Source organism: Drosophila sulfurigaster, chromosome 3 (assembly GCF_023558435.1).
Source record: "Drosophila sulfurigaster albostrigata strain 15112-1811.04 chromosome 3, ASM2355843v2, whole genome shotgun sequence".
Classification (NCBI taxonomy): domain Eukaryota; kingdom Metazoa; phylum Arthropoda; class Insecta; order Diptera; family Drosophilidae; genus Drosophila; species Drosophila sulfurigaster.
In genome coordinates this window covers 44,811,990-44,822,975 of record NC_084883.1, presented here as the reverse complement: position 1 = coordinate 44,822,975, position 10,986 = coordinate 44,811,990, and the positions used below count along the sequence as shown (strand labels likewise).

The 10,986-nt window shown below is 35.6% G+C and overlaps 2 long non-coding RNA genes across 2 annotated transcripts; one reads left to right on the top strand and one right to left on the bottom strand.

The window, feature by feature from the left end:
- Positions 1-7,484: 7,484 nt before the first annotated feature.
- On the bottom strand, positions 7,485-7,905 carry LOC133843927 (uncharacterized). The gene is made up of 2 exons (XR_009894554.1): positions 7,702-7,905; positions 7,485-7,641 (listed from the first exon to the last, which is right to left on the bottom strand). It is a non-coding gene; the product is annotated as an uncharacterized LOC133843927 (long non-coding RNA).
- Positions 7,906-8,850: 945 nt separating this feature from the next.
- On the top strand, positions 8,851-10,974 carry LOC133845431 (uncharacterized). The gene is made up of 3 exons (XR_009894770.1): positions 8,851-8,868; positions 8,942-9,255; positions 9,620-10,974. It is a non-coding gene; the product is annotated as an uncharacterized LOC133845431 (long non-coding RNA).
- Positions 10,975-10,986: the final 12 nt, after the last annotated feature.

Genomic DNA, 10,986 nt, shown 5'->3' with positions numbered 1-10,986 from the left:
TAGGGAGCCGAAGGATCTGTGAACGGGTTAATGTCTTAAATTAAAAAATACAACATTTGAATAAATTAGCTAGTCTATCATACAGCTAAAATTTTATGAAATTTAATATGTTTAATTTTGTATTTAATTTGAAGTTGTAAAATATCTCATTTTTATTGAAAGCCTTCCTAGATTATTAGTATTTGTTTCATTTGTGTAACTCAAATTGATTTTATATTACAACATTTGTTCAATAATATTCATTATTTTCATTCAAGTCTAAGCAATGTTTATAACTTTGTGCCCGCAGGAAATGTATGTAACAGGTAGAAGGAGGCATCTCCGACCCTATAAAGTATATATATTCTTGATCAGCGTCAACATCCGAGACGATATGGCCATGTCCGTCTGTCCGTCTGTCCGTATGAAACACTGGATCTCAGAGACTATAAGAGATAGAGCTATAATTTTTTTTCGTCAGCATTTGTTATTTTTGCTCGCAGATCAAGTTTGTTTCAAATTTTTGCCACGCCCACTTCCGCCCCCGCAAATCAAAAAAATCGAATAACAAGCGTAACCAAACATACCATTTGGTATATTTTTAGTTATTTTCGGTATATTTTGAAAATGATACCGCAATATTTTGCCTTTATTAAAAATGGGTAGCGGGTATCTCACAGTCGAGTACACTCGACTGTAACTTCTTACTTGTTTCTAAAGTATATTTTATTCGATAATTTTTATGTTCTTGGAAGTACCTTCTCCCTTTTTTTTTTTATTCTTAGAGGACATCTCAAAGACTTTCTTTTGTCTTATCTTTTCATTTCTTTTTTTATTAGAAAAGTGATAAATGGAATATACAATATAGTACTTGGTTTGAAGAATTCGTAAATATTTCAAGCCACCTTTTATTTGATGTTGTCAATAATTTTCTGTCAATTTCACAATTCTCGAAGTGTTCTAATACATATATATAGCGATAGAGATGTATTTCTCTGAGTATTAAAAATTAATAACACAAAGTATTTTTTGGACTATCAAAATATTACATTTTATTTAGTTTTTTTTATTGTTTTTTGCTCAAGCGGTCTATAGTTATTTAAAGCCAATTAGTTTGAAGGGCATATCCCAAAAGAATTACCGATTTCGAATGAATGAATTAATTATCGGCATCATCGTTGGCTGCATCATCATCATTAGCATTAGCTGCGTCAGCTGCTCCCTTGTTGGCGAAAGCGGCGCCAATAATGCACAAGGTGACCAAGATTGCCTTTAAATAGAAGAATTATTTATTAGTTCAGATATTTTTTAGCAGTGAAGAGTCAAACTTACGAATAGTTTCATATTTAGATATTGACTGCAAACAATTGCTGACTGACTTTGCTTCGAATCTCGTCTCCTTTTATACGATCTCCGATTGTGCTGCATTTGATGCACTTATTTGTTCCATTTAGTTTTAATTAGCAATTTCATTACGTCGACAGCATTCGTCTCAGTTGTCTAGACAAATTAGGTCACGGGAATCATATATAACAATAATATATAATAAATATTTTGTTTTGTACTTTAAAGGTAACTTCAACTATCATAAAATGTATTCTAAATTGTTATTAGTTAATTCATTACAATGCTTCTCAATTTAAAGCTAAATTTTAGCGTACAAATGTTTCGTATATCTTTTCTTTTTCATTTTGTTTACTAATATATTTAGTAGAAAGGATTAAAGTGTCCTTTTTTTTATTTTTTAATATATTCATATTTTTATACCCGCTACCCATAGGGTAAAAGGTTATTATAACTTTGTGCCGGCAGGAAATGTATGTAACAGGTAGAAGGAGGCATCTCTGACCCTATAAAATATATATTCTTGATCAGCATCAACAGCCGAGACGATCTAACCATGTCCGTCTGTCTGTCTGTCTGTCTGTCTGTCTGTCTGTCCGTCTGTCCGTATGAAACACTGGATCTCAGAGACTATAAGAGATAGAAATTTTTTTTCGACAGCATTTGTTATGTTTGCACGCAGATCAAGTTTGTTTCAAATTTGTGCCACGCCTATTTCCGCCCTCGCAAATCAAAAAAATCGAATAACACGCGTAGTTTTATACCCGCTACCCATAGGGTAGAAGGGTATTATAACTATGTGCCGAAAGGAAATGTATGTAACAGGTAGAAGGAGGCATCTCCGACCCTATAAAGTATATATATTCTTGATCAGCGTCAACAGCCGAGACGATATAGCCATGTCCGTCTGTCCGTCTGTGTGTCTGTCCGTCTGTCCGTCCGTCCGTATGAACACCTAGATCTCAGAGATTATAAGAGATAGAGCTATAATTTTTTTTCGACAGCATTTGTTATGTTTGCACGCAGATCAAGTTTGTTTCAAATTTTTGCCACGCCCACTTCCGCCCCCGCAAATCAAAAAAATCGAATAACAAGCGTAATTTTAAAGCTAAAGCTGCGAATTATGGTATATACAATAATTACTGTAGTAGTTATGACTCCTGAAAATTTGGTTGCGATCAGATAAAAATTGTGGAAGTTATTAAAGAAATACTTTTGTATCGGCAAAAACGCCTACTTACAAGGGGTCTTAGTTGCTTGGGTTGACAATCTGGTATATTGTGCTGTCTATGGTATATTTTGAATGTGGCAGTATTTTTGTAGTATCTTCGGTATATTTTGAAAATAATACCAGTTGAGCACACTTGACTGTAGCTTTCTAACTTGTTAGTATTATTATTAACATTATTCTTAGTTTTATTATCACTATTATTATCTATGAGTATTATTCTTATTATTTTCTTTCATTTCACTTACTATGTATAATAAATTTACTCAATTATTAACATACTATGATTTCTTAACTGCCAATTAAGCCAAGCTGCATGTGATTCCACTGAATTTCACAATTCGGCACATTTAGTGTGGCATTACTTTTGAAATCTAATGTTAGCATTTGTGTTATTTGGGTGAGAAATTCATAAGTGTGCATTATTAAGCAACAATACACAAACGCATAGATATATATGTAGTATGTATATATTTGCCTGTGGGGACGACAGGTGCTTAGGTGAGTCCGCCTGCCTGCCTCCTTTCGCCCCCATTCAACGTTCGCCCAATGCGCCACTTAGCATTTAAGTGGGCGGCATTGTGGGCGACTTTGCTTATGCTTATGCTTGCTATCTCTTTCTAGCGCACATCTTCGCTCTGTGTCGCTGTGAACACTCTCTGCTGCTCTTTGCTAAGACATTTTGGTAAATCTTCTTTAACAAGCGCAAGCAAAAGTAGCAACAACATCAAGCGGCGAGCGCATAAAATGCTATGAAAAAGCAAACGAAGCCGCCAAAACACACAGACACACACAAGCAAGGTGGGGAGTGAGGAAGTGGGGAACTGACAAACTCAAACATAAGTTGCACACACACACACACACACACAGATACACATACAGAGAGAGAGCTGCTAAAGCCGCAGGAGCGGCAAGGACGTTGTGTTATAAATTTTATGAGCTTGCCAGCAGCAGTTCTACATATGTACGTGTGTGTGAGTGTGCATAAGTGTATGTGTGTGTGTGTGTTGGCTCATAAAAATAAGTTGCACTCGTGCCACGCTTTCCACGCTTTTCTCACATTTCGTTTGCCTGCCACACGCTATAAAAAACTTTGCTTGGGTGTTGGCATTTCTCTTTCTATCGCTCTCTCTCTCTCTCTCTCTCTCTGTCTCTTTCCTTGTGTGTGTGTGTGTGGGAGTCCTTGTCTGTGTGTATGTGTCTCTTGGCAGTCAGTCAGTCAGGCATTGTTGTTGCTCTGTATATTTCCTTCAGCTGCCTCCCTCGCTGCTTGACTGGCAAGCGGAAACATAACCAGAAGGATAACGCTATAATGCCCCAGTGGTACAATACATACAAAAACATTTCTCGACTCGGTGTCTCCTTCCCCCCCTCTCTCTCTCTCTCTCTTTCTGTCTCTCTTTCTCTCTTTCACGCTGCCTATATGTGTTTGTACATATCTTCTTGTCTCCGTCGCTTTTGTTAGCCACTCCACTGTTGCCTTTTTTAACTGTTGTTGTTGTTGTTGTTATTGCTACAGCTACTGCTGCTTCTTCTTTCCTACCTCTCCCTACTGTTTGCCCTCTCCTCTACCTACTTTCCTGTTTTTGGCTTTGGCTTCTCTCTCCTCAGTTTGTTATACATTTTTCTATTTTCTTTTTTACTTTTTGTTCAAGTGAAATTCTGTTTTTTTTTTTGTATGTTGCTCTGCTTCTTTGCCGCAATATGTGTGTGTATGTTAACATGTGTGTGTGTGTTAGTGTGTGTATGTATGTGTGACTGTGTGTGTGTTTGCGTTGGCTATGGAAAAGCGCATGTGGTTAACAGTAAGTGAAAAAGGTCCTGAACTCAGCTTTGAGGCAAAATCCGAAAAATTATACTAAACTGTTATTGCTTTCAATTAATTGAGTAGCACTTTTTATTTATTAAATTATATAAAATATTTATTTAAGGAGTTAAAATATAATTATCAGTTTAATTTATTTCACTTACTTTGGCAACTTAAATGCATTTTTTAAATAATATTATGAATATATTAAAATTAGCTTATTTAACGATTAATTAAAATTTGTTGAAAAAGTTAATAAATTTGCTAATAATATGAACTAATATCGTCAATATAATAACAAATTTATTAAGAGAAAAAATACTCAAAAATAAATATAAAATAATTCAAAAATTTAATTTTCAAATAACGTTCAAAGCTTGAAATGCTGAACGTATTTATATTTATATTTAAATATAACCAAAATTAAGAAGGAAATATTCAAAATGTAAATATCCTACTACAGCAACTCATTAATTTTATATCACTTTTAATAAAATATAATAAATAGATCACAAAGAATTCAAACTGAAACTTAGATAGATTCACATTTGGTTCATCTTTTATATATTTAAATAATTTGAAAAATAATTTAGAAATTTAGAAATAAAACCCAAAAGCTTAAAAGTTGAAGAAAAATAAAAAAATATTAAAAATTTTAATATATTAAAATTAATATTTCAATAAAATTTTTATATTTTGGAAAACTAATTATAACGTACATACATACATATTTATAATATGATTATGTATTTTTTCTTTTCTTTTTCCTATTATATGTTAATTTCACAATTGTTTTTCAAATCGTTGCAAATTGTTAATTAAAAAAAATCCTCTTTCCTGTTACTATTTCACCATTTTTAAAATTCTTTTCAAAGTGTTAGGTTTTCCTTTATTTTTAAATTTATAAATCATTTTATAATTTATTCAAATACATAAAAAAAATAATATTTTCAATTTGTATATTTTATATATATACATATAATAGTTAAAATATAATAATTATTTATATAAAATGTATTATAATAGTTTTTTTTATTTTTTATTTATTATTTATATTTTAAAACTTCTCTTTGAAATGCATTAAATAAATTTGTCTGTTTATTTTTCCTTTTTAATTTTGAGCAGTGTGATCGCAAGTCGACTTAATCGCTTGGCCCCAATTTTTCTGTGTTCTCTTACGGCTGAAGTTTTTTTTTCGGTCTCGGTTTTTCCTCTTTTTATTTATATTTTTGCTGATGTTCATTGCGTTGCCTTTGCTGTTGCTGTTGCCTGTCTGTCGCCTCTGTCCGCCTGTTTGCGTGCTGGCTTGTTTGTTACTCTTGTGTGTGTGTGTTTTTTTTTTGGTCCCTCTTTGGTTTATTTTTTGCGCTTCTCTATTATTTACAATTTTCTTTTATGCTTGTTGTTGTTGTTATTCGTTTCGTTTCGTTCCGCATGGATTTCATATAATTTTGTTGCTTCATTCATTGTTGGTTGCATGTTGGTTAAATGTGTAGCTCTCTCTGTCTCTCGAGACTTTTGCCAGCTGAAAGCTGTGAGTATTTCCCTGGGAATGGGAATGGAAAGGGGAAGGAGAAAGGGGGGAGTGTGCGATACATGTCTCTTTCCATTCGCTGTGCATCGCATCACACGCGCATTCAGTGCAGCATTCGACTCTCGCAACTCGCCTTTGGCTGCCCGTAAAAGTATGCTACGAAAAGCGAAAAAAAAAGAACGCATGAAACACGCACACGGCCCCAAAATAGAAAAGTAAACTTGCGTTGCAATTTTATGCAACTGCCACGCCCACACAACACTATTTACCGCCCATGCAACTGCTGCAGGATTTGATGGTGAAAATGATTTCAGTTTGAGCTTTTTTTTGGGTTTTTTTTTCTTCGCTTTTTTCACTTTTCTGCTTCACTCTTTTCTTTTTTACGATGACGCTGCCATTTCGTACGCTTTGTTTTGCAGCCAAGAAAGAGCGGATATGATGATGGGAAGGGGGAGGGGTAGGACAGAGGGAGGAGTATGAGGTGCAATGACAGCGGCAGCAACAACGACAACAACAACAACTTGAACGCGAACGCAACGTGCGCGAAAATGAAATAAACTTTATATGCCAGTCGCTGGGGGAAGTGAGGAGGTATGTTGCAAGGGGAGGGGAGTCAGGAGGAGGTGTGCCTGTGGCGGCGTTAACAAACTGCGCCCTTTTTGCCGACGTCGACGCGGTGACGGAGGCCAAGTTGAACAGGCGAGAAGCGCGTATAGCAAGTGGCAATTTCACGCGGCAAAACGAAGTTCGCCAAAAGCCAAGCCAAACGGTGAGAGGAAGAGTGGAGAGAGGAGAAGAAGGGGATGGGGGGATGACAGCTAGGGGTGTGGGGGGGAAGTCGCAGCGTCGTCTGTGCGCCCAAAAAAACACATTTCGTATTCAGTGCTCGTAAAGTAGAGACTCAGAAACAGAAGCCAAGGGGAAAGAGGCGGCAATTGGGATGCGTTGCAAAGAGAGTGAAGGAATGGGAAGGGAAGAGTAAGAATAAAAGAGGGAAGAAGTAGGAGGTAGGGGGTAGCTTGGCAGCAGTTTCTGCGAGCTGATGTTTTATGCGGTGGGTTTTAAAAATCTTGCGTTGATGTCGTTGCGTGCGCCGCAGTTTTCCATTGTTGTTGCTCTAGTTGTCGTTGTCGTTGTTGTTCCTAGAGTTATCCTCGTTGTTGTTGTTGTTATTGTTGTTGGACAGCTTCCACCTGGAGAGCACATAAAACCGAAACGAAACGAAACGAAACGAAACCAAGAGAAAACGCTATAACGCCTGAAATAGCGAAATGTTCAAATTGCAGCAGTAAAATTTGTGCCCAGCGCCATAAATGAAAAATGAAACTTGTCTCTGCTCCAGCGACTTTTGAAGTGCGCCAGCATCAACGCCCAACGATGAATGCCATAAAACGCTTGGGAAATTTAAGTACAGTCTAAAACTGGGGCTGAACTGCAAAAAACTTGGCCAAGGCGGAGCCATAAATGCATATCATAATGATGCCATATTCTTTTGATCAGCAGCCACAGCGGAGTTGATTTAATAATGTCCTTCTATCTATCCTTCATTCTTTCAATGTTGTACAACACTTTCCCTTACAAAAATCATAAAATAGTTTGCATATTTACATCATATTTATATATCCCAAAACAATGTATAATTTGTATTAATTAATTGTCATCAGCATCGTCGTTGGCATTAACATCATCGTTAGCTGCTCCCTTGTTGGCAAAAGCGGCGCCAATAATGCACAAAGTGACCAAGATTGCCTGGAAATAAAAGAATTCCTTTAGTTTGAATATTTTAAAACACTCAATAGTCGAACTTACGAATAGTTTCATATTTAGATGTTGACTGCAAAAAACTGCTGACTGACTTTGTTTGAATTCTTTCCACTTTTATATACCATCTCTAATTTTATACGCCAATTTGTTCCATTTAGTTTTTAATTGGCAATTTTACGTCTAAAGCATTCGTCTCAGTACGTTAGAAAGCTAAGGCATTATGAATTATATAAGAGGATTTATATAACATTAAATGGATTTTCCACTAAGTATTTTAATTTGAAATGTTTTGATAATATTAATAATACATATGAATACATTTTATTAATTTCAAATTCAACCTTAAAACATATATTTTTTTATACATTATAAAAGGTTCAAATAAAATTTGTCAGCAAAGAATAGCTAATGAAAACGACAAATGCTAGTAAATGCAAGTATAATTTATATCAGAAATTAAAGCAGAGTTCGTCCAAAAAAGGTTGCCAAGGTGGTTAAAGCGACGATATTAATGCAAAACATAATGATTATATATTTTTGTATGTCCCTCGAAATGTTCAAGTTCTTTTCATTCTGCTAAGCAAATATTGAATACAAAAGAAGAGATTGATAGAGAAAAATGTATTAGTGTTACTTTAAAATAAAAAAAATACAGCAAACATAATGTTCTGCATATTTTTGCTAACTTATTCCATTAAATTTCAATTTTCATAAGTTAATTGAACTTCAATTGTATAAATGAGAATATGAATAATAAATAAATATTTTTAATTTGAAATATACTTTGAATGATTTTAAAGAAGTGATGTGAGATGAATAACAATTAAAGTGTTGTTTAAAAAATGGTAAATAGTTGTTCGAATATAAATCATGTTTCAATCAGACACAATTATTTTAAATTTCATTTATAATCAATACCATCAACAATTCCATTATTTCTTGGATTTAAGTTAGATGCATAAATAATAAAAAAAATAGTAATAATTAATTAGTTTTCACTTGTGAATTATATGAAATTTTAATTTATTTTGTTATCATGTTAAATTGTTTTTAAAATGCAAGCAGAAATAATTTATGATTAAATATTGGAAAAAAGTGTCAATAATATTCCGGATAATGTTTTTATGCATGGCAAATAATAAATATTGAAGTCGGAACATGGACGCTCATATTATTCAAGATTAGTCATAAGTGAGCTGCCAACTTGGCTGAGTAAAACACACAAACACATACTTACACACAAGCACACACACGTAGAAGGAGTACAAATATCTTTTCATTTCAGTTGCCAGTCGCTGTGAGACAGGCAAACAAATGCGCCTTACTTCGCCTTGCTAGCTGCAATCGTTCCATGCATTTTTAATAGACGCTCTGCCATGAAAGAAAAACAGCAAGAAGGCGAAAAAAAGAACGAAAATGAAATAGACGAAAAGAAAAGCGAGCGAAAAAAAATGAGAATGAAGCGAAGAAAAAAAGCATATTTGCCAGCACGGCGTATACGTAATTTTCGCATATTGCGTATACGTTGCAGCGCGTGGCAAGAAATGCAACGAATTTCACACTCACACACATAGACACACTCGAGGCTTATGTAAGCGGGTGAGTTGACAGTGGAAGGGGGGAAGGGGGGTATAAGGGGAGGAAAATGAGGCGAGAGGGAAGAGAAATTGAAGCAAGCAAAAAGGCAGCGCTCTAGTGTCAACATTGTGCATGGCGGAAAATGCGAGAAAAGCGAGTGCAAGAGAAACAGTTCAACTCAGCAGAAACGCAAGGAGTGGGAATTGGGAGAGAAGGAGGAGGGGGCGTTGTGGGCGTGTCAGTTTGCAGCATGAAGCGGAAGTTGAGTTACAAAATTAAATTGATAATATTTTTTACTCGTTTTTTTTTCCTTCATGCTCCTCTTGACTCTGCTGCTATGTGAACTCTGCATGAATATGTGTGTATGTATGTGTGTGTGTGAAAGAGAGAGCGAATGTGTGTGTGTGTGTGTGTGTGGCAACAATGGCGACGTCGTCATCGTCATCGTAATGTGCACCGGAAACGCTTGAAGTACATTCACATGCCAGAGCAACAACAACAAAGAAAGGAATCTTCTTGGGATGAACAGAAGCAAGGAAGTTGTCTACAGCTTCGACTATATATATTTATATATAACACACTCTTTCTCTATTTCTCTCTCTCTTTCCCTCCCTGTCTTTCTCTCTGTGTGTGGCAAGGACAACAGACGCCAATGCACTCAGCAGCAACAGCAGCTAAGTGCGCTGCCCGTGGCAAAAATTGCAGCCAGCTCATGACTTTGCAACTACACACAACTCGTTGCAGACTGATGGGGCATGTGGCATGTGGCACGGTTGTTGCGATTTCCGGGGCCAACTTAATGCTCTTGTGGCTTTAAACATCGATGCATCAATGCTGCATCATATTTGAAATATCACTAATGCCCAGCATCGATTCTAGTTTTCCTCCCGATTTGATGAAGTGACAAACAGCAAAATGAAGAACGAACATTGCAATAAAGCTGACAAAAGCAAATAGTAACAGGCCACCCACTTCTCTAGCAACTTTCTCTTTACCTTTTACGCTTTTGCTGCCCTTTCTTTTGCCACTGCCAATTGTCGCTCAACCCACGGCGACAACGCGACGGCTGCTGTTAATATGACAAAAAGCAGCAGCAGAAGAAACGCAAAAGTTTCCTCTTTGCACAAGAAGCTTGCCCCCGAAATGCAGACAAACTTTCTGTCCGGGTATTGCAACGCTTTGCTCCATGTAAAGGACCCCAAACGCAGCAGCAGCAACAACAACAACAACAATAAGGACAACTCGACAAGAAAGCCAGACAAATTTAAAGGCAAAACCAGAAAGCAGCTTCAACGACAAAAGTTTTTCTCTTTCTGTTTTCTTCGTTTTTTTTTTGTATTTTTGCCAAAGAAACTAAATGAAATTTTCATGCTGCATGCAAAAGGCAATGAAGAAAACTTGAAAATGGCATCGCATCCTTTACCACTGGCATAAGTTTATATACCTTTCTTTATATATACATATATAGAAGTATCTCTACTCATACCTTGTGCCAAGTCAAAGTTTATATAATGCTCGGTCAGAGTCACTTTTCGTCTACTTAGAGAAAAACTAATTTTTCACATTCTCGTTTTTTTATTTTTTCTTTGTTGAGCAACGTTGCGTTTTGCTAATTTTCCCATTATGTTCTTAAGTGCATTAAAGTTTTAGCGTAATTAGACGACAACAAATTTAACATAATAATAAAGTTTTATTTAATGGCAAATTTATATATCATTGTGTGAGGATAACCAACAATTTGGTTTTGAGTTT